The sequence below is a fragment of the Myodes glareolus genome, chromosome 25, assembly GCF_982192425.1.
Source record: "Myodes glareolus chromosome 25, mMyoGla1.1, whole genome shotgun sequence".
NCBI classification, from domain to species: domain Eukaryota; kingdom Metazoa; phylum Chordata; class Mammalia; order Rodentia; family Cricetidae; genus Myodes; species Myodes glareolus.
The window spans coordinates 5735165-5758100 of NC_142050.1; the positions used below are offsets into that span (position 1 = coordinate 5735165).

A 22936-nucleotide genomic window follows, 5' to 3' on the forward strand; every position below is an offset into this window, starting at 1 on the left:
TCCTGTGTAATTCTGATGACCTAGGTTTGATCCCCAGATCCCATTTAAGGGTGGAAGGAGAGAGTGGATTCCAGAAAATTACCCTTTGACCTCTGCATGCATGCCATGTGACACACCTACAACACATCATGCAGGCAAACACAGACACTAATAAAAATAATCATTTTTCTGAGAGATATGGACTTGGGTCAAGCAGAACTTTCTAAAGAAAACAACTGATACAATTAATGCAGCCAGAGTCTACAGTACCTTCAAGTCAAAAGGGTTCCTAGCTCTTAAAATAAGAACACTCAATTTTATAGTAGTAGCAATTATAAAGGTAATTGATTATTTAGCATAATAACATGTGCATATGCATGAGAGAGAGAGAGAGAGAGAGAGAGAGAGAGAGAGAGAGAGAGAGAGAGCCTTCCACAGAGACCTTAAAAATTATCAAGCTGATGCACAGAGACCTTAAAAATTATCAAGCTGATGACTTTCAGGCATTAGGACTAAAAGATTCCAGTTGGCCCAAATTGCTATCATTATGTCTCCTCCCAGAACCCCAGGATCCTCCTACTGGCAGTTATCAAAGGAGTCCTCACTTCCGGTGAGCAAAGAAGAGCAGATCTGAGTGATTATCCTCCCAGACCCTTAAAGCTTCTCTGAAGCTGAGTTCCAGCACTGTCCCGTTGACAACAGTTTCCCTCCCTTATCCCATGTGTAATTAAAAAGTCCCAGACTGTGGTTGCTCCAATCTCCATCAAAAACAGCAATCACTGTTATTGTTCTTTTTAAAAATAATATGATATGATGGCCCGGGCGGCCTGCAAGCCAGGCAGAAGCTGCCGCCGGAGCAGTGCAGGGTCCCCGGGCGAGCGGCAGAGTCAGGCGGCTGGATACGGTAAACGGCAAAGTAAATGGACATAAGGCTATACATAAAGCTAGACATTTATTACTTAAAGAAAGAAAAAGCATAGACAAACATAGAGGAAACAAAGACATACATACATACACACATGCACCCACACACACACACACACACACACACACACACACACGCACGATGTGTATAACACACAATGGAATAACAACTGTCAGATGTGGTGGTGCATGCCTTTAATTCCAGCACTTGGGAGGCAGAAGCAAGCAGATCTCTGAGTTAGAGGCTAGCCTGGTCTACACAGGGAGTTCCAGGACAGAGAAACCCTATCTCAAAAAACAAAAACAAACAAACAAAACAAAACAGGAGACAGGGGCTGTTATTAGCTACAGAGTGAGACAGCTCTTATGGACATCAAATGAGACAAAAATGTATGTCCAGTTGTTCTGGGTACTGATTATTGACCAATGCTTACTGAACGTCTGCTATGTGGGAGCTACCAGGAAATGCATTTTTGTCTGAACCACTGAACTGTTAGCAAGAGGTCATACATGCCAGAAGACACTGATAATCTAGTGTCCTGCACACTCTGTAAGAGCCACCTGACTCACCTCAAAGTGCAGAGCCTGAGGGGGTGATATACACAAGGGTAAGCTTTGAGAAAAGAGTTGGAAAGGGTTCAAGACAAAGCAAATCTGAATAAGATGTCGGAGAAAAAGGAAGAATGGTTGGCAAGCCAATAGCATGGCTCAGTTTTCCATGTTGGGTGTGGGACAGGTCAGTGGGCAACAATAAAGAAACTATTGCTAAGAATTCAGCCTGTGTCACCTACATTCCAAGTCAGTGCCAAGTTCACCAAAATGTTGTCAAGGTTTTGTAGAGCATCTAGCAACATCTCGTGCCAACTAGCAGTTTGGGGTGGCAACCACACAAAATGTGGTAGTTTTATAGGGTTTGAACCTGAAAGAAAGCAAAGCATGGTGGTTTGAACTGTGTTTTTCTTGAATTTTTTTTTAAGGTACTCATGCATAAAAATTCAGAGACAAGCTTGGGAGGTCCAGTTGGAAACAATAAAACATTTTCGCAGGGGGTAGACCGCCAGGGGAGGCTCCAGATGGTATAAGTCTCTTCAGCAGGTTTTTGAGATGGACCAGGTAGGCCTGATTTATATGACAATAACTAACTTTGAGATAAGGAAGATAGTCTTTTTCTGGACCTATTGTCTACGTGGGGAAGAAAAAGCACATAGGGTTTTATGCATGATGTTGTGTTGATAATAAAACTCACTAGCGAATATTTCTTTAGCAGAAACGTCTTGGTCAGTCTGCTGAGAGCAGTTCCACAGCTTGAAGCTGACATGAGAGTAGGCAGAGTGTACTGTTTGTTTTCTCCTGTGTGTCTGCTATTAAACCCACACCAAATCATTCATGGAAAAGTATACAGTATAAACGAATAGGAAATGTCACAAAAGAGGTGGCAGAAATGAAAATCCACAGGTGTGACAAAGCTCATTGCTTTACTTCCTACTTATCATTCTTTCTTTTTTTTTTTTTTTTTCCTTTTTCCTTTTTGTGTTTTGAGATAGGGTTTCTCTGTCCCGGCACTCGCTCTGTAGACCAGGCTGGCCTTGAACTCACAGATCTGCACGTCTCTGCCTCTCAAATTGCTGGGATTAAAGGTGTACACCACCACAGCCGGGCACTACTTATCATTCTTCTTCTTTTTTTTTTTTAATGTGTAGCCCAGGCTGGCCTCAAATTCGTGATCCTCCTGCCTCTGCCTCCCTCAGCAAATCCTACCGGAGTGGGCCACCACAACTGGCCCTACTTATCATTCTTAAGCTTAAGGTCCAGATATCAGTTTAATTTAGGATTCCTGTCTCAGCATTCCCTTCCTTTCTTGGGCCTTCTTGTAAGGTACAATAGCTAAAATGCCTCATGGGAGTGTGGGAATATAGGACTAGCTATCTGCGGTAGTAAGCAAGATGACTCTATGATGACTTAGAAGTACCTTAACTGAAAACAAACAAACAAACAAACAAAAAAATAGACCCTCCCCAAACTTGTTTTGCAGATTTCTGTGAGGCCCATTCTTTGGATATGCAACCAAACCAAATAACTACTTCATTCTTCAGTCTAAGGAAATCAAGATCCCTTCGTTGACAATGGAATTTCTACTTTCTCACAAGGAAATGAAATTTCTTCTTCTTCTTTTATAACTTTATGTTGCTTCTTTTCTTCTTGGAAGAACGTTATAAACATTCATTGTCATGTGCATGACCAGAACAGGAGGGATCACCCTTTCTCTCACTGAGCACAAATATCTATGTTATTCTGAAAGCTCGTAGTGTGGACTTTATGCCTTCGACACCCTTAATCCAAATGGGCCGTTGGTTTAGCTGCTCCTCTGGTGGAAGAGAGAGTTTACAATCTAATTAAATTAGCCTTTCAGGGGGTGATTAACCTTCTGAAGAAAACAACTGCTTTCAAACACTCCACTAACCACGTTTCTGGCCATTAATGAAGTAATTACAAGAGTTCTGTCTATGTGTGAAGGAGACCAGTTATGAATCTCAGACGAAGGATCTTTGTGCCTGGCTTGTAAAACTGTGACCTGGCAGGGCAGATAACAACATACTGGGATTTTGTTTTTGTTTTGAATTGATTCGATTTGATTTTGAGACGAGGTGGAATCCTAGCTGACCTGGAGTTTGCTATGTAGTCCAGGATGTCTTCAAACTTTTGGCAAACCTCCTGTCTTGACCACACTGGTTACAAGTATTGTCCACCGTGCCTACCTAGTGGTCTGCAATTTCCACAGACATTTTTTTTCCTGGTCCTCCCTCAAATAAGCCTCCCATAATAATGAAGCTTTCCAACTCAAGGGGCCAATAAGGAAAGTTTAAATAATTGTCTATTGAAATGACTATGGCTGCCCACACCTGTAATCCCTGTACTTCGGAGCAGAGGCAAGATGTCAAGGCCGTCTAAGCTACACAGAGAGTTCCCCTGTAGCTGGTGTTATGAAAACAGGGCAATGGGAAGGGGATTATTTTTCCTATTAACTACTTTCAGAAATAGATAGGACCTTCATTTAAGATTATGACTTAATCAGATTCATTGGAGCCCATTTGGCCAGGGTATTGTAAGGCTAAAATGTAGCTATTAACATCCACAATAATCTTTGTAATCACCATGCACCTGAGCCACATGTCCAAGGAACTAGCAAATTCTCCAAAAACAAACTTTTCTGAAAACATCATTTTACTACAGAATCATGATCAAAACTCTTTTACCAAATTACTTATGAAAGGCCAGATGGTGGTGGCACACACCTTTAATCTCAGGACTCGAGAGGCAGAGGCAGGTGAATTTCTGAGTTTGAGGCCAGCCTGGTCTACAGAGTTAGTTCCAGGACAGCTAGGGCTGTTACACAGAAAAACCTTGTCTTAAAAAACTAAAAACGCACAAAAAAGTTGCTTATGGGAATAATGTGTTCTATTTACCGAATTCCCTAAAGAATTGATGGCATTTTTCTATGTAGAGAAAATTAATTTAGAAGAAGCCACCCAATTGCAACTGACGTATAAATACATGCAAGGCAGAAAGTAACAGACAGAATGTTTCACACTGTTTACTACTCAATAGACTCAGTTGTGAGCTCTGCAAAACGTAAATGTCATAATTTATATTCCAGGGAAGGAGACAAAGAGGCTGCCTAGAGCAGGAAGGAAAGTCTGAGTGTGAGCACAAACCAAAAGTCTTGATAAAGCTGAATTTGATGCTGACGTACCCTCGGAACATTTCATTCTCAAAGCACACCTTGATGAGTATGCTCCAGGCCTTTCTTCTGAATGACTTTACAGTCACAGAGTCTGTTGGTTCTATTCCAATTGTCGGATTTCCAATTGTTCTGAAAGGAAAGTGTGGATCGAGAAAGTAACATAACTTGTTCGGTGTCTCCTAACTATCAGGCTCCAGAGCCCAGACTTCTCAGAACACTCTACCACCTTCCAGGGATTCCAGAAAGAGGAGCTTGCCTTTCCACAGGAGGCAACAGGAAGCCACTAAGAAATTTAGCCAACTTGACTGGAGCCTTTAATACCAGCACTCGGGAGGCCAAGATAGGTGGATGACTGTGAATTTGAGGCCAACTTGGTTCACAGAGTTCCAGGACAGCCAGGGCCACACAAAGAAACTATGTCAAAAAAAAAAAAAAAAAAAAAAAAAAAGAAAAGAAAGAAAGAAAGAAAGAAAGAAAGAAAAAAAAGAAAAGAAAAGAAAAGAAATTTAGGCTAATAGTTTTTGTTTCTAGAGAAATGACTTCTATTTCTTTGGCATTTTTTTTTAACTCTTTGGATCGATACTTGATCACCACTAGCTAAATTTGACTCCCACCTTCGTTAGGAATGTGATTTAAGAGAGCACTCTCTGAAGGTGGAGATGCAGCTCAGTGGTTAAGAGGATTTGCTGCTCCTGCAGAGGGCCAGATTCAGGTCTCAGCTTCTACACCACAGCTCACAAACATCTATAACTCCAGTTCCGGGGGAGAAAATGAACATGATTCTAGGGAGATGTAATGGCCAGGACACCGGGCAAGCACATGGTACACACATTCAGACAAAAGGGGTAGAGAGATTGAGAGTCTTTTATCCGTATGAATAACAACTCCCAGAACAGAGAACAGCAGCAGTGATATGACTTCCAGGAATGGGAGGGATCTTGCTCCCATTCTGACATGCTTTGTTATATACCCTACAGAATCCAGCATGGTGGTCACACCACACAAACATGGTGGACTCCATTTCTGTGTCAACTCTCATAAAGGTACCATCAGGCCGGGTGGTAATGATGCAACACCTTTAATCCAGTGCTTGGGTGACTCTGTGAGTTCGAGGCTACCCTCAAACAAAGCAAGTTACAGGATAGCCAGGACTGTTACATAGAGAAACCCTGTCTCAAAAAACAAAAAAGATACTAAGTAAATTAAGAAAGAAAGAAAGAAAGAAAGAAAGAAAGAAAGAAAGAAGGAAGGAAGGAAGGAAAGACGGAAGGAAGGAAGGAAAGAAGGAAGGAAAGAAGGAAGGAAAGAAGAAAAAAGAAAGGAAGGAAGGGAGAAAGAAAAAAGAAGAAAGAAAGAAGGAAGGAAGGAAAGAAAGAAAGAAAGGCAGCATCAGATTTCTAAACCTTGATATTGTCAGTTCAGAATTGTTCAGTAACCTTTGCTTCATAATTGTTGGTTTTTAAAGGGCAAGATTTGCTTAGAACCATGTAAAAGGCAGAAGGGTAGAACTACACTGGTCTAAAATGATTCCATTTTCTAGAAAATTACTACTTTCTACAAGTTGTATAAACTTTAATTAAAAAGACAAGGAGGTCTATTCTTTCTTCTCATACACGTAAGACATGCTAGACTCTTAGGACTCTGGTTTAGAGAGAGAGAGGGAGACGAGGACTAAGAAGATTGCCATGTCTAAAACAACTCCAACTATAGTTAAGGTGGAACGTTTACTGCCATGTTTGATGACTAAGAAGTAACCAATATTTGTTGCTTTTCCCTGGAGCAAAAAAGCAAAAAAAGACAAAAGTCTTAACTTCAGCTTGTGTGTAAAGTGAACTCAAAGCTATGCTAAGAACAGATCAGGTCATATATCAAGATATTCTCAGCTAAACATCACCCAAATGAGCATTCATTTTTATTGTTGTTGTCTTTATTTTTTTGTTTTTGCTTTTTGTTTTTTGAGACAGGGTTTCTCTGTAGCTTTGGAGCCGGTCCTGGAACTGTGTCTTGTAGACCAGGCTGACCTCAAACTCACAGAGATCCACCTGCCTCTGCCTCCTGAGTGCTGCGATTAAAGGTGTGTGCCACCACCGCCCGGCCCTCTGATTCTTAATGCAATTCTTTTGTTCAAACAAAATGTCCCCAACAGCTTATAAAGGGATATCTTTTTTTTAAATATTTATTTATTTATTATGTATACAATATTCTGTCTGTGTGTCTGCCTGCAGGCCAGAAGAGGGCATCAGATCTCATTTCAGATGGTTGTGAGCCACCATGTGGTTGCTGGGAATTGAACTCAGGACCTTTGGAAGAGCAGGCAATGCTCTTAACCGCTGAGCCATCTCTCCAGCCCTATAAAGGGATATCTTGATAGTGTCTGCCGTAAGTTCTCTAGAAGCAGATTTAGAAGACTGGATCCAGAAAAGAAGGGGCAGGGATCATATGAGAGCAAAGATGAGATGAGAGCAAGGCCTGCCTCTGGAAAGCATCCTGAGCAATTCATGAGACACATGAGGGCCACAAAAGATTCCTCCACCTAAGTAACTATGAGCCCCAGTCTCCCCCTTCCACCTTCTTCCTCCCCAAGTTCCCTCTCTCCACTTTAGACGGCTTTCCAAGTTTTGTTCCCAAACCAGTGGGCAAAGTCATCTCAAAAGAGCATATTTGGTTCAAAGCAATTTAATGTACTTTGTCCTGCTTGTAAAAGGGTTTAGGTAGCTTGGCTGTTAGCGATTTGGGCTGTCGTCAAGGCTGGCCTGTTGCGGTTAGATAAAAACCAACTTTAATATTAAGGATTTGCAGTAGAACCTCATTTTTTTTTCAAAACAAATTCAAATATCTGCATATGTTCATTCCATGCTGCAAACTCCAACTGAAGCTTGTGGTAACTACAACTTCATAAGCAGCCTCTTCCATAGAAAGCTGAAGTGATGACAGGAAACAGGAAATGAGGGGTAGGCTAGGTAGATAGCACAAATGCTTACGACTATGTACACATCTCTTGAGTGTGTGTGTAGCTCAGCCACATTTACCTGTACAAACTGATTAACTCTGTGTGTGTGTGTGTGTGTGTGTATGATCTGGTTTAAGCATGCTCTAAAATTGCACACATATAAGCACAGTAAAACACTGTATTGTGTGTATAAATATATTTAGGAATGTATTTGGAGTGAATGAGTTCTGTAATACTCGTTTCTTTCGAAGCCATACAAACACATGAAATCCACTTTTTAGCTTTATAAAGTCTCCTTTCTGGCAGTTCCTGTCCCACAGCTGCCTTCCTGTAAGTAACGCTTAGCCAAAGCACTCAGACTTGAAATTTGAAATTGTCAATGTAGTCTTCTAAACTTTAAATCTTAAATTATCTAAGTTTATCTACCATTATTCTGTGCTTCCAGGAGAAAAAAAAACAAAGGAAGAAAATACAACTCTTCATTTTCAGGCAGTAAGTTCCTGTGTAGGTTGTGTTGGGGACACATATTGGGAGCCTGGACTTACGGAAATAACCAGGTAGACATCCTGAATATATGAACTCTACTCTCAAGATCTGTAAGACAAAAAGTGGCTCCATCCAGGCTTAACTGCCCTGCTTTTATATCACAATTTTTTTCATAGTCATATTCATACTTTTTCAACTGGGAGTGGATGTTCTAAGTTCAAGCAAGATGTGCAAGCAAGATACGAAAAAAGAAGGAAGGAATGGGAGGAAGGAGAGCTGCAGTGGTGACCCATGTCTGCTGTGATCTGCCTTCTGAGATCAAAGCAGGATTAGTGTGGGTCTCTGCTGTTTGCACTGCACACCGTGATGCTCTGGAGAGTTAGACAGGAGGTATAAACGTAGTCCCGGAACATAGGCAAAACAGAGTCTGACTGAGATGGGTTAATAGCATAAAGGTTAGCTAATTGTGAAAAGTTATTTGAAATTTAGGAGGAAAACGAAAAATTTAAAGCACCTTTTCAACACAGTTGCTTTTTCTTTTCTCCTTTTCTAGGGCAAGACTTTGGCTAGTTGAGGAGGCCGACCCTGGATGTCTTAATAGTCTCCATAAAGACCTTCTAGCTCGTTTGGAATGTTTTTGCCGCAGCTAGTGCACATGAAAAGGAAGGGGAAACCCTGCTGCATGTTTTCACAGGAAAGTACTTTCACATCGCTACAACCAGGCATTTACAAGAAGGATTTAAAAGGGGAGAAAACTCTTAAAATATCAAAATGTTGAGCTTTTGTGTTTCCACCACATGGGCCATTCCTGGATACTGGAACCCCTAAAGGGTGAGAGGTCCTGCAGCCCTTTCAGAATTGTGTGTTCTTTTGTTGAAGAAAAAGGCAAGTCCATATTCCTAGGATCTCAGAGGGTGAAGAAAATGTTTCATTTGTAATGCTTAGCTTACACACCCCTCAGCGATGGGGGCGGGGAGCACGTCCCTCCTCCAAACTGATTTTAGCTGCATTACCTGGAACAGGGCGCACCACAGTGTAGCTCAAACAAGCAGTTCTAAGTGGACTTGGACTCTCACTGCAAAGCAGGGTCACGGGAATGGGGGAGGGGCGGGGGCGGGGTGTGTCTCTCAGTCTAAGAAATGATCCACGGTCTAGGCTACACAATTCCAGTATTCAACTTTTTCGCAATTCTGCTGGTCTACCTGTACCAAGACACCCATATAACAAGAGGGGCCAATGCCTCGCCCCATCCCACTAGCAGAACCCTGCTTCCTTCAGGCTCCCTTAGGTTAGTGTCCAAGGCCTAGTCTTCCAATCAACCACTTTCCACCTCCTGGCAGCTGGAGACCAAATACCAAAGACTAGCTCTGTAGCCAAAGCTTAAAAAGGGTCTCAAAGAAAGGTACCCCAGAATTGACCAGAAAAGGGTCTCCTCGGCACGGTCAGCAGGACCCTGCGAGGGGTCAGGCCCATTCTGGACACTCTAGAATGTTTCACTTTCAATTGAAGGTACTTCCTGGGAGCCCCCAGGGCCTTGCAGCGGTGCAGAGGATAGGAAAGAAGTCTCAAGTTCTATAGCATCCTCCACAACGACTTGAATTCTGAGGCACCAGATTCCCTCTGCAAGTCACAAATTAGTCTGTGGAGGAGAAGTTCTCTTATGAAGAACCATTTAAGTTGTCTCAGGTGATAAAACTCCCATCAAGAGGGGCTCTTCATTCTGAACGCAATCCTCAGGCCATGAACTAGAAAGAGGGACTCCATGTGCTTAAACACTCCTCTCCATTTACCTGCAGTTGTTTTTCCTACAATAAATGCAAGCTCCTTCGCCTTTATAAGGCCAGTTTCTAATCTTATTTGGCTTTCTTTACCTGTGTACTTTTCTTGTTACTATACTAATGTTTGAAAGGGGAATTTCTTTTAGCTAAACTTGAATTGTTTCGCGATCTGTAACTAGACATCACAGCTGCCTGGAACACCCTACCGGAAGGGTTCAAAACATCATTATCAGCTCCCCCCAACCCTCCACCCCTTTGTGCAGCCCTGGTTGGCCCAACTTTGACTTGCCATTAGAAACAACTGTGTACCTTAAAACACAGTAGTCTGGGAGACAGAACCTGCTCGGTTTTGTTTTGTTTTTTTTAATGGGATCTAAAATGGAAGTTTTGTTTCTTAATACCAGCTGACTCTCAGATATGATTAGTCCTTGCGTTTTAAAGATCTCTATATTGCTGAAAATTTACTGACCTCCTCTATTACTGAAAAACGCCGGAGTTAGAATTCAATGGAATTCTAATCCTAGTGTCCCTCATGAGGGAGTGGGAACAGGGAAGGAAGAGGGAGAGACAGTGGGAGACAGGGGAGAGAGATTGGTTGAGGGTTGTATTTCTTCAGTTTTCATTTTATTAAATGTCACATTTTTAACAGCGATTCTTTGAATTGCAATATGTCATCTTTGGAAACTAGTGAAGTATCCAAAATTTAGAGAGAGATCTGCAGGCTTGGTCTCTTTGTTAAACCTTTAGAGGCACACTCCACCAATTCTTGAAATCAATTCCATCAACTAGCAGTTCCCAATTTAAAATGCATTTGGAAAATTAACTAAAAAGTTCATAGTTGAGTGATTTTCATTTAGTTAATTTAATTTAGAGAAGAAAACATTTAAATTAGCTACGTTGTCCCAAGCCTGCTCTCTCACACAAAGCATCCTGAAATATATAACATGGTGGAGAGGGCTCTAAGTTATTTCCCCATCTAACCGCGTTTGCAGACCTGTAACTGGAGAGAAGTCCATATGCATGACAAGGAGGGTTGCTTGCAGGTTATGTTCCTCCGAAATGCTGCCGGGTTTACCTAACATTGGAGTTGTGTGAAGATCCGCATGCATGTGATTTATGTATAATTTTTATACTTCATATATGTTTAGACACACGCGTCTTTTTAAATGTTTATGCTGTTAGTCACTTAAAGAGTATCAAAATAAATCCTGCCTTGGCTCCCATGATCTCCCAGGTATTCCTAAACACTGATGAACAAAACTCTTTCGATGGAAAATGAAGAACTACCCATTTAAAGGAGAGAATGGAAAGGGGAACTCGATTTGTTCTCATTTGTTTATCGCTAGACTTCCCCCCCCCACTCTGCAAATTCATTTGAATAGCTTTCAAGCCGGAAAATGGAAACGCGGCTCCTGCCCTCTATTTCAGCGGCGGCGGCAGCGTCCTGGCAACAGCGCAATTTTCTATCATCAAGGATAAATGGCATCGAACAGAACATTCTGATAAAAAAAAAAAAAAAAGGAAAGAAAGAAAGAACGGGGGAAAAAAAGCTTCAGCCAAGGAGTCCATGATTGCTGGCCTTCCTGTCTGTCATCCCTTTACAAAATCCTCTAGCAAACCTGAGCGGCATGCTGTCAGAGCTAATAACGTCTGCTGAAGGGGGCGGCGGGGGCACACAGTCTTCCCTGTACAATGTTCCCATTTATTAAATCGAGTGCTTATTTTAAAATTGCAAATATCTTTGTTTGGTTCAGTGAAAATTAAAACCAAGATGTAGGAAGTTACATGAAGCAACAATTATTTGTGTAAAATCAGAGAATCAAATCCCTATCTCGCCCGTCTGGTGAAAGTTGGGTGAGGGGGAAGGGGGTTTCAGGGGCAGGAGGTTTCTGGTAGAAAACCACAAATCCGTTGGCTTTGCAGGTAAGCCTAGTGTCACTGACTGCTGGAGGAACGCTACCTGCGTCTACTAGGGGGAAAAAAGAGCTAACTGAGAGGCCGGGAGCGCGTGTGGGCTCGATCCAAGTCACCACGGTGCTGCAGGTCGGCCAGCTCCCTCAGAAGCCCCAAGAGTTCCTAAGGAACGCTTCGAATGCACTGGTGGCTCTTCCTCGCTTACAGAGGTGCCTTTCTGAAAAAGATCATTCCCCTACTCCAGGCGTGGGATCTCTGAAAGTCTTTGAGACTCCGTTGAGGGGGTCTTAGACACCCCGGGTGGCATTTGTTAAGATGCCGGAACATAGTGGGCTAAGAGCATCATTCATGTACCCATAAGCGGGCGGCTGACTCCAGATAGGCCTCCTTGCAGCTCCAGCTTTGCTCTCAGGGAGTGCGTTTGGCTGGTGACCACCCATAGCGCTTGTCCAGTTCTTGGCTTTGTGCTGTGCTTTGAACTTAAATCAACATAGCCTGGGAGGCTGGAGAGTGGATTAGGCGGCACCGGCTTCAGGCTGAAGAGTAGTAGTTTTGACATCCTTCTGTCAGATGGATCCATTGGGAGGTGGTGTGCGTGCGTGTGTGTGTGTGTGTGTGTGTGTGTGTGTGTTCATATGTTTAAGCTCACTGAATGGGGAGAGATATAAAGAAGGGGCCCTACAACTAACAGGGATGTAAGTTTTTAGATCCTTTTAAGCCAATCAAAGGAAAAAGGAATGTTAATGGAAAGGGATACAGTGAATCAGAAAATTTAAGAGGCCTTTGACGAAGTTAAAGCTCAAGAGGGCAAAGCAGGAGGGGAGAGCGGAGAGATGAGTGAGCAGCCCCCAGAGGCTGGAAATCTTGGAGGCGATGGTGGAGAAACCTTTGTTTAACGAGGAAGCACAGTTATTGCGCATCTGGAAGTCTTGGTCGCAACTACGGAAGTGAGTACTGGGGGGATCCAATGCGCATGCTTTAGGATTTGCATGCAAAGGTATTCACGTGAGCCAACTCCTGCGCAGCCCTCGGGCTGCCACCAATAGAATCCCGCTTTTCCTAAGCCTGGGGTCACATTGACATCTCATTTCCCCCACAATAGGCCTTTAAAACCCACTCTAAAAAAATAGAGAGTGTTTTAGTATTGATCCTCTTGTAGGTAGCGAGGATCTCTGTGGGAGGCATATTTTAGATCTACAAATACGTTTACTACAAGCAAGGGTTAAAGTATTCAGAATTTGAGGAAAAAGTTAAAATCGGGAGAGAGGAGGCATTTCAGGAGACAGACTGAAAGCCTGAGATAACTGTCTTCCTTCGCTGAGGCTTAGGCTGTTGATGCCTCGTCTGTCCTGTGGAAACTCATATCCCCTTAATTGATTAATGAGCCTCACGAAAGCAGAATCATTATCTGTGTGCCTGTCTTGGAAAAGGAGACTCAAAACCCACTGGTTCCCCAACCCTGTCCCCAGTCACACGTGGTTACCAGGGAACTAGGAAGCTGAAACACCCATGTTCTATGCCTCACCTTTGCCCGGACACCAAAGAGGTCGGTGGACTGAGACCCATATGTTAGCTTTCACATCTGGGAAATGGCGCTAATTATAGAAAGACAGAGGACTAGGAAGGTAGATAACTGACATGATTTCCACCCTGTCTGGGCCTCCCCTGACAGCTTCCAAGCCAGGAATGATGAGGTTGATTTCTGGGTAGATTCCCACAGAAGGGGTGGCCCAGCTGGGAAACATTACGACCCACCCCTTCTGCACACTGAAGGTGCTGCCTGCCCTGGCTGCAGACCTTGTTGGCCATTATGAACCATCTTTCTCATTTTCTTCTCATTGTATTGTCTTTCCAGAATTTGCTGCCTAAAATGGGTCACCAACACCTCTGTCTAAGAGGATTCATTCCCCATGACAAGAAAACTACTCCTTTTTAAAGCTGCAATAAAACAGGTGGGGATTATTACTTACAGCTTCCCCTTTCTGCCCAACTCACAAGTTTAAACATAGGATTAGGCTCTAAGTGGCCTTGGTCAGGGAGCCAGGATTGCATGCTCAGCTCACACACAGTGTGAGTCTTAAAACAAGGCCAGCAGTGCCTCTGATCTTCCCAGCCATAATTAAAGCCTTCAACTATAACATGCCTTAAAAACAGTGTGACAGAACTGAAGCATGACCACAACCCTTCCAAATGTGCTGCACAAAAAGATGACTTGAGGTCTTACCTGTCCATAGAAATCCAATAGTGTTTGGCATTGGGCCACTGTTAGGTCCGCGTTATAGCATATATCATTCAATAGAGATGTCCATTTTCAAAAAAGGAAAGATCCACCCAGTCTTCAGAAACGCTTTCTTGCAACTTCTATCCACAATAACTACCTTTTCCGTGATTATGCTCTGCACTTGCCTTTGCAAAATATTAAGCTTTCTTGATAAATCAGACCAATAAAAGCAGAATGCTAACTTCAGCCACAGAAAGCTAGGGTTGAGTTGAAGGCCTAGCATGTGTGCTACAACTATCCTAAAGGATTCTTCTTTTCCTACTTCCTAAAGTAGAGATGTAAGTCTTTTATAAGAAGAACACCCCAAACCCAAAGTCTTCAAGGTTTGGGGTGTTCTTCTTATAAAAGACTTACATCTCTACTTTAGGAAATAGGAAAAGAATAGTGTGTTTGAAATGAAATATAGGGAAATAAAAAGAGCCTTCATCTAATCAGTTATTTACTACTACCAATTGAAGCACAGCCCTGTTTCCCAGTGCTATGGGTGGCTGGGATAAATGAGATTTTTCTAGTATTTCAAGGATAATTAAACCAAAACAAGCCTCAAACCCACAGCCTGGCCTCTTTCTAAGGTAGACTTTACATCAGCAGGTTAGGCATCTGGAGAGGAGCACTCAAGGTGTGGGCTCCAGCTCAGAACCAGAAACCCAGCATCAGTCACAGCTTTGCTATTTCCTGGGACCTCCCCTAACCTCAGAGCCCTACAAAATCTCTTTGGGTCTTATTTTTGGACTTCAAATACCTACAGATTCTTTCCCACCCCCTGCAGAGCTAGACAGAAGAAGCACAGAGAGCAGAGAGGAGAAAGGAGAAAGGAGAGGCTAAGCGAGAGAAATTTCTTTCCTGAGAGGAGCTAACCCTCTCTGATCTGATCAATTCCTAAAGATTTGTTGAGGGCAATTACCTAAAAATGCAGTGCTATGCAGTGTTTCTTCCATGAGGACTCTGAGGGCTGTGCCCATTAATCAGTGAGACCGACAAACCTCTAGACTTCTGGTTTTGGGTCATCACAAGCAGGGTACTATGGGAGATTCCTACTCTCTAGTGTGGGTCAGCAGGACTAAGTAAGATAGGGGCTCCTCAAAGGTCTTGCCTCTCGGGAAGGGAGCAGTTCTCCTTGGGAGTTTGTTGACCCTAGGGTCGCCTTGACCTTCCTCTGGAGTTATTCTAAGAACTTTAAAGGTTCTCTCTCTCTCTCTCTCTCTCTCTCTCTCTCTCTCTCTCTCTCTCTCTCTCTCTGTGTGTGTGTGTGTGTGTGTATGAGTCTCTCTGTGTGTATGTGTCTGTCTGTTTTCTAAACTAGGGTAAAAAAGTAGATACTCTCTATTCAGTTCCTTTATAGACTAGAGTTGACAGGCCCTTGGGCAGGTAACCAGCAGAGCAGAGTGTTGTCCCGACAGGCCAGGCCAGGCCCGTGTTTTCAAACAACTTGAATTATAGACTATATCTTGAATATGAATTAGCCTTCCGTGCTGGTGTGACTTTGCTTTGAAACTCAACTTGTCAAAGTATGGTTTTAATTAAAAGTCTTCCGGCCTGGAAAGATTATATGTTTTGTAAAATATATCCTACCATGAAATTTACTTCCACAATCTGAAATTAGGTTCCTTGTAAATGTTTTCACAAAAAGAAAAAAGAAGAAAGAAATAGAAGGGATGGGTGTGTGAGAGAATAGTATAGTTTAAACTCTCTGTGTTCCTTTAAGATGTCCAGCCAGTGACCCTCTGACACCCTGACAGGTAGCCAACCTTGTCTGTCCGGAGTTGGGGCAAGGCCTGTAGTTCAGCACCAGCTAGTAACCCGAAGCTGCCCTGGCAGGTGAGACCCAGCAGCTTTAGCAGTTGGAGACAATTCAGCAGACAGACAAGTTAATCCCGCGCTGATTTGTTTCTGATCCATCCACAGAATGCCGGATAGCCCCCCAGGCTGCTGTGGGCTACAGCCACCTGCCTCCCTGCCCATCCCCAATTTAGGATGCTGATAGAAGACGTGGGTTTGATACAGGATTCGGTAGAATTCAAGAAAACACACATCTTGAAATTCAAGGTTCTCTCTTAAGAACTCCTAGCTAAAACATTGATAAGTAGTCATCCTGGCAGTGTCCGGAACAGCTCCAGAGCCGTGTGTGTGTGTGTGTGTGTGTGTGTGTGTGTGTGTGTGTGTGTGTGTGTGTGTGTTTGTGTGTGTGAAGGGACGATGCCTCCTCTCCCCTCAGAATGCTTCTTTCTATTCAAGGACAGAATTAAGATCTGGGTCTCCGTAGAATTCCCCCCCTCCACCCCTCCGCTAACAACTCTCTGTGGAACCAGTCAATTCTGACGGGATCCGCTGGATTTGAGAGTAAAACTTGGCGCGCACGAAGTGGATGTGATGAGGAGCACAAGGGAGGGGTGCACAGCTCCTTTCTTCCAAGTAATTGGTACCCAAGAACCAAAGGCGGGGGAGGGGGTGACGCGGTAGGGAGAGTTATTTACCACCCTCCACCTGAAATAAGCAAGACCAATAACGCGCCTGGCTTTTCGCCCTGTTTACTCTATCCCCGTTCAGTGATTGGCAAAGCAGGCCCTAAAGGCAAAGGCAATAATTGCGCTGCTCTCCTTCCTAGGAAAGTGTGTAGGCATTTGAAGTGTACTAAAAATAAACGAAGGAGTGAGAAAATGAAAAGGGGACAGAGTGACAATTTGCAGCAATTAAAGCGTCTGCGCGCTGTTGCCTGAGGAACAGGGACCCACAGAGGTTTTTGTTTTCCCAGGCCTGATGATGTGAATAACTTGTTAGGGAATTTGCGACCCAGGATTGCACTGGCGTGCGCTTGTAAGTGTTAAGAAGCCTGTGCTATGTCCAGATCTTTAGGAGGAGGGGGTGGGGAGCTTCGGGCTGTTTCTGGGCCCCTGAAAGCCCCTTTAGTTTCCAGAAAGAGCCGATCGAGTTCTCCATCCCATTTTTCCCACCCCGGGCCTGTTTCAAGTGAGTGTCTCCCCATTAGCGCTCGGGCTCTTCTGGGAAGAACTTTAAGCAAGTCTTCAGCTCTGAGGTGTCTAACCTTAGAGGGGAAAAACATCGCAATGCTACCATCTACTTCACAACCACGTGAAAAGCGAAGGATGCGAGGTGAAGTTGGGAAGGGAGGGAGAGGGGGCGGCCAGCCAAATCAAAGCTTGGGAGACATTTTGACAGCGTGCTTGAAATATTACCCTTAATTTTTGGAAGATTTTCAAGAAGTGAGGCGCGGGGGAGGGGGGCTGGTGAGAGCCAGGACTTTCTCTTGTCTGCCACTCAGGCGGCCAGAGAGGGCTCCTACCTCCAGCATACGCAGAAAAACACACTGAGAAATTGCTTCAAGATACAGTAGGGCTCTCTTTCTTCCCTACCCCCCTCACCTCTCCAGCGCCAAGAACTTCGCAGAGAGGGTGGTAAAGACTGGAGGAGGCCTTGGGTGTCAGAAGCTGTGCATTGCCCCCTGAGATCAGTAGGTTAGCCCCAGGCAGTGAGGACCCCACCCCCACCCCGGGGCCTGGCTCCTGCGGCCCAGTCTAGAGACCAAACTGGCCTCCTTGTTGATCAACACCCGCCTCTAACCCTTACCCCACTTCCAACTATAGGGGGAGGGAGGGGCGCCACTGCCTAAATCCACCCTAGCTGGCTTCAATGAAAGCTGGCAAATCCGGCGAGTCTCGCAGAAAATTTATTCGACCCTAATTCAATTTTAAAGCGGATTTTTACTATTAAAAATGCTGCCGAGCAACACATTGAATTAATCTGACTGTACGGTTTTAATTACAGTGAGGGTTTCTCTACAAATCTGTACAAGACAGTGGCTGGCTCTCCGAGGATCCCTGCCTGCTGAATTCCATTATCCAGCTCCTGGCTTCCCGCAGACGCCGACGCGTGGGAGCCAGCTGCGGGCGCGGGCTTTCAGCCTTCTCGGCTCCTGCCCCTCGCCCCTTCCTTTACCCCAGACCCACAGACAGCACGGGATGCCAGCCTGACTGCTTAGGACCGCTCGACTGGCATCCTGAATTGCTACCCGTGCTTTTTTAATTGTTGGGCCCAACACTTTTGAGTTTCACAGTATTGTCATTAAAGAAGAGCTTGTTTTGTTCGAGAAAGGTGCCCTTTGTGATATTTGGATGAGTTTTTCTATTACGACCTTATGGAAGTGGTCAGTGTCATGCCGAGTGTATGAGAGGGAAACGGGAATCCGAGAAGGGTGGTAGAGTAGCTAATGGAGCTCTACTTTGGCAGGTCTAGCCCACCCACCTCCACCCCACCTCCTCATTCCATACACATCACTACGGGCCTGCAAACAGGACTGCCTTTGTTAGTTTTAATTTTGTTGATTTGTTGTAAAACTAACGTTAAAGTGCTATGGTACCTAACGAATAAGAAAACTTGCAAGTCAGGCATAACAAGAGAAGCAGGTTCGTGCTCCTCCTCTTTGGCCAACTCTATTCTTAACCCAAAAATAAATAAATAAATAAATCTGTTATTCTCTGCCTTCCAATGACGGCAAAGCCAAACGCTGTCTTGACAAAGGGACATGATCTCTCAGAGAATTTAAAAGAGTCAAGGGCTTTGAGGTTCCCAGGGAAGAAACCCCGCCTGATGATGTGAGGATGGCAAGCAACATTTTTGCACACAAAATTATTAAAAAAACAACACATGGAAATATTTCAGCTCCAGGGTAGAAATGGGCCAAGCTTCCTTGCTCCTAGACTTGAGTAGAGGAAATCTGCTTCTGAACAAAAGACAAGAGAACTGGTACAGTAGCAATTCAAAGGTTGGGTTTTCTTCAATTGTAGCTCCCAAAGGCTGGCAAATCTGTGATCCTCTAGGGAAAGAGAGCTTTATTTAAAAAGAATGAGTAATGAATTGTCTTCCCATTTATTGAAATGTTCCAAAAATAAGAAATAAGTTGTCAGATAAATAAGAAGATCATACAAGAAAATATGTATGTTGGAAGGTGGCCAGCCAAAGAACATGCCTCTCTTTCTCCCTAGTGAAAAAGGTCTTCACTTACAGTTTTGCTTCCATTATAACAAGAGGATGCTTTTCATCCAGGTTTCCCTGAAGAGCTGTGCCAAGCCTGGTTCACTCTTCATACAGAGCCACTTGCTATGAGTTTATTATTGTTACTGCTGACGAAGAGATGAAAGAATTAAACAGGAGATGCTTCCAGGCATTTCGGAAGACACTGGGCAGCCATATTAACTCCTTATTAAGCCTAAAAATAGTCTGCCATTTCCTGTTGATGCTCAGTCCCTGCCACTCCAGAGCTGCGCTTACCCTTCCTTGGTCAGGGGTCCTGTTTTTCAAAGGCAGTAAATGAAAGCTGAGTTCTAACGCTCCTTCCCAGCTTCATTTGCTCTGCTTCACTTCCCAGCAGGGCAAATATGGGGCTGAGAGGTCGGCCTTGGTTCAGACTACATACTGAAAATACAAACATTTGCATTTACCGTGTTTACAACTTAACTGTTTAAGTAAAGCATTATAGAGTTCTTCCATCCTCTTCTCCCTTGGGCTGAGGAAAAGCATGTTTATGTATTAGGAATTGGGGTTCAATGTTTGCTGAAAGAGACTGAAAGAGACTGAAAGAGAATGAAGGGATAGAGGAAGAGAAAGAAAAGAAAGGTAGGCAAACAGGTTTTCATGCACAACCCCAAAACCAAGAGGTGGAGAACAAAACTATTCTCTACCTTGTTGTTGGTCAGTTCTCTCCAGGAAGAAAGTTTTGAGTGCAACACATCAAGAAATGAGCCAGGGAGCTGCGAGATGACATTGAGTTTGAGGGCCAAGTTAAGACCAAAGAAATGTCAGGTTTTAAAAGGCTACCACAGAAGCCTCTAGGTTGAGACTGCTTAGCTGATATTCTTCAGCCAGACACTTTTGAAAACCCTGATGAAACTTCCTGGAGATCAGTCCCGGGTTGTGGTTTCCCAGGTGCCCATTCTTGGAACCCAGGAAAGGTATATGCCCCCAAACTTTAAGGACTCTTCCTTCTGGGCATATAATAGACAAGCCCACTTCTAAGCTCAGTATAGGGGAACCTTGGAGAGGAAGATATTAACATAGGCACTTCAGTTTTATCGCTAGAGAAAAAACCAACAAAGTCTCAGCATTTTCTTGACTAGGTTGGTCCTTTGGGTTACCCCTGAAGGTACCATCATTAGCCTGGGTCAACAAATGGGGAGGGGGGGTTCTCTTCTTCCCTGGAGCTTTTACTGGTGCGTGTGTTGGGGGAGGGAAGAAGGTTCCTGGGCTGTAGAGTATCAGGCACCCTTTCCTTACATACACATACCATTCACTCACACATACACACACACACAAACAAACATGCACACAAAAAAAAGAGACAGAGAAAGAGAGAAAGAGAGAGAGAGAGAGAGAGAGAGAGAGAGAGAGAGAGAATTTTATGTTGAATGAGGAAAAGAACGAGCAGGAAATTTTTTTCAATGTCTCCTATTGAGAAGGGGGTTCTTAATGTGGCTATGTAAATCAACACCGAGTTATTTCTTTGAATTCAAAGGCCATTTATCCAGGTCTAATTTCTTTAGAAACAACGTGATAACTGAGCCCAACTTAGCAACCAAACCCAGCCAAGTCCTGGATGGTTTGAATGTACTGCCACAGCCCCCACCAACTGCAAACCTTTCTGGGAGATCCAGGCATTCTCGGTCCCGCACGTGTATGCAAACATACTCCAGAACTAAACTGGGGCAATTCTCAGACCCAGTGAGCCCACTCCTACACACCCACCCCTGCAAGATAAAAGCGGGAGGTGTTCAGAGGGCAGCGCGCTAGTTTTTCTTTCTACTTAATATGGACATCAGCGATATAAGTAGCGATATAAAATATCAACACCTCAACATCTGAAAAAGTGAACTGCAGTTTAGGCCTCCAATTCCCCCTTTTTAAAACTTTAATGAATATGATTCTTATCTTACAGTAACAGGCCCTAAAAAAAAAAAACCCCGCTTAGGCCTCCAGATTTCTAAGTTTACTTGTATTTTGAATGATAAAGGGTTCGTGGCCCTACTAGCCCTTCTTCCCCTCCCACTGGCAAGAGTTGGCGAGGTTCCCCAGAGGGCTAAACAAAGAGGGAAAAGCCTGGACTGCGCGGGAGGCGCCGGGGTCGAGAGCCCCTGAGGAGTGCGACTTTTTTTTTTTTTCAAAGCTCTGAAAAGCCCCAAGTTTTGCCTCTAGTCAAAGGGCTGGAGCAGATTGCACTACTGTAAAGTAGGGCTAACTTCCAGTGCCCGCTTAGCAGTTTATCTAAGCTGCCCCAGACACCAGGTGAGGACTAGGAAAAGAACTGCCCAACTTCAGTTGGAGCAACGCGACTTGGGCTCCAGAAAGTCTGTGTGAAGAACGTTGGTGGCAGAGGCCACACTGTGGCAGGCACTAGCCGCCCACCCTTGGGCCACAGGAGTCTGTAGTCCTCTATTCCCTGAACTGGTGGAAAGTGGAATGGCCAGTCCTACTATTCTACCCCGAATGAGCTCACCGAGACCGCAGCCCAGTTTGGTGAGACCCCTTGCTGACTGCCCTCGCCGAGCCGAGCCTGGGTCACCCAACAAACCTCAACAAAAACTACACCATACACAACTAATCCTCTAGATGCACACTTGCACCCCAGAAACAGAATGAAGGGATTTTATTCTCTACCAACGAAGGCAGGGATAAGTGCCCAAACAGGACGCGAGAAGAGACAACTCCAGGCTGCCTGGCTTCCTCACACTTTAAACAAACCAGGGGGAAATCCCTTTGCAAACAGACGCTGAGCGCCTAGGATCTGGAGCTTAAGGGGTGAGAGGACATTTCCCGGCCCCACCACCTTCATCCCGCTCCAGAAACTATCTGAGTTGCAGGGAGTCAACCGGCAAAGCACTGCACCTGCGCGCGTTAAGGAGAGACACAGAAAGGCGAACCGGAGAAACGCCTTCATCGTGTTAACAGCAAGCTGCAGGGTAAAGAGTAATAAAACTGCCATGTCTACCTGCTGGCTTTGAGGACATTACGAGCTGGGCGCACAGCCCGGGTGCACCACCAGCGGTGGGGAGGGGGTGTGTGCTTCTCTTTCCTTGACTTCCCTTTCTGCACCTCAGTGCATCTTTCATTTTCCTAGATGTTGTTTTAATTCACTGACGATATGTAAACGCATGGATCGCGTTACAGGTTCGCGTGTTAAGCTGCTCCTCCTGTTAAAAGGAAAGGAACGAGAAATGCCACTTAAAAATGAATTCAGAGTTACTGAACCGGCTCCCGGAACTCAAGAAGTTAAGCGTAGCGGGCTGGTCAAAGGAAGACCGAGCAAATGTAGCTGCCCGCAAAACTATGGAGAAAACTGGCGGACTACGAGCCTCGACTCCTTTAGTAAAATTAAAGAAAAAAAGAATAGAAAAGAAAAAAGAAAAAGGCAAACTTGCCCGCGGGCGCTTGGAGACCCCGGGCGGGTGACTAGAAAAATCAATTAGCATAAGCTGCAGTAGGCTACTCCCGCGCAACCTGGAAACTGAGCGGTTCGGTCTGCTACCATCCTTTTCTGGAATTCCAGTAGCAAGCAGCGCCACTAAAATTTCTATTTTAGGGTTCTTGGGGTCGTGTAGCTTATGGGCTAAAGACGGAGTAAGGTGCAAAGATGTACCAGTAGTTTTTCCAAAAAGACGACTCTCGTTCTTCCATCCTTCAGACATGCCTACACAGGGTGGCTACATTTCTCCTTATAACCAAAAACTTGCAGCTAGTTCCCAGAGCCCACCGAAAGTGGGCACCGAGCCCGAGGGGTAAGGTGGGGTCCTCAGATTTTGCCCACTCAAACTAAGTCGTCTCATCGCCTGGGTTCCCGGAGCCTATCTGCGGTCCCCGGGCCGGACCCCGGTGCG

At 44.4% G+C, this 22936-nt stretch overlaps 1 long non-coding RNA gene across 2 annotated transcripts in view; it reads right to left on the bottom strand.

Annotated features, from left to right (window-relative positions):
• LOC148117808 (uncharacterized) overlaps positions 1-22936 on the bottom strand; it is a 46434-nt gene that overhangs the window by 15475 nt on the left and 8023 nt on the right. The gene's annotated exons all lie outside the window — the stretch shown is intronic.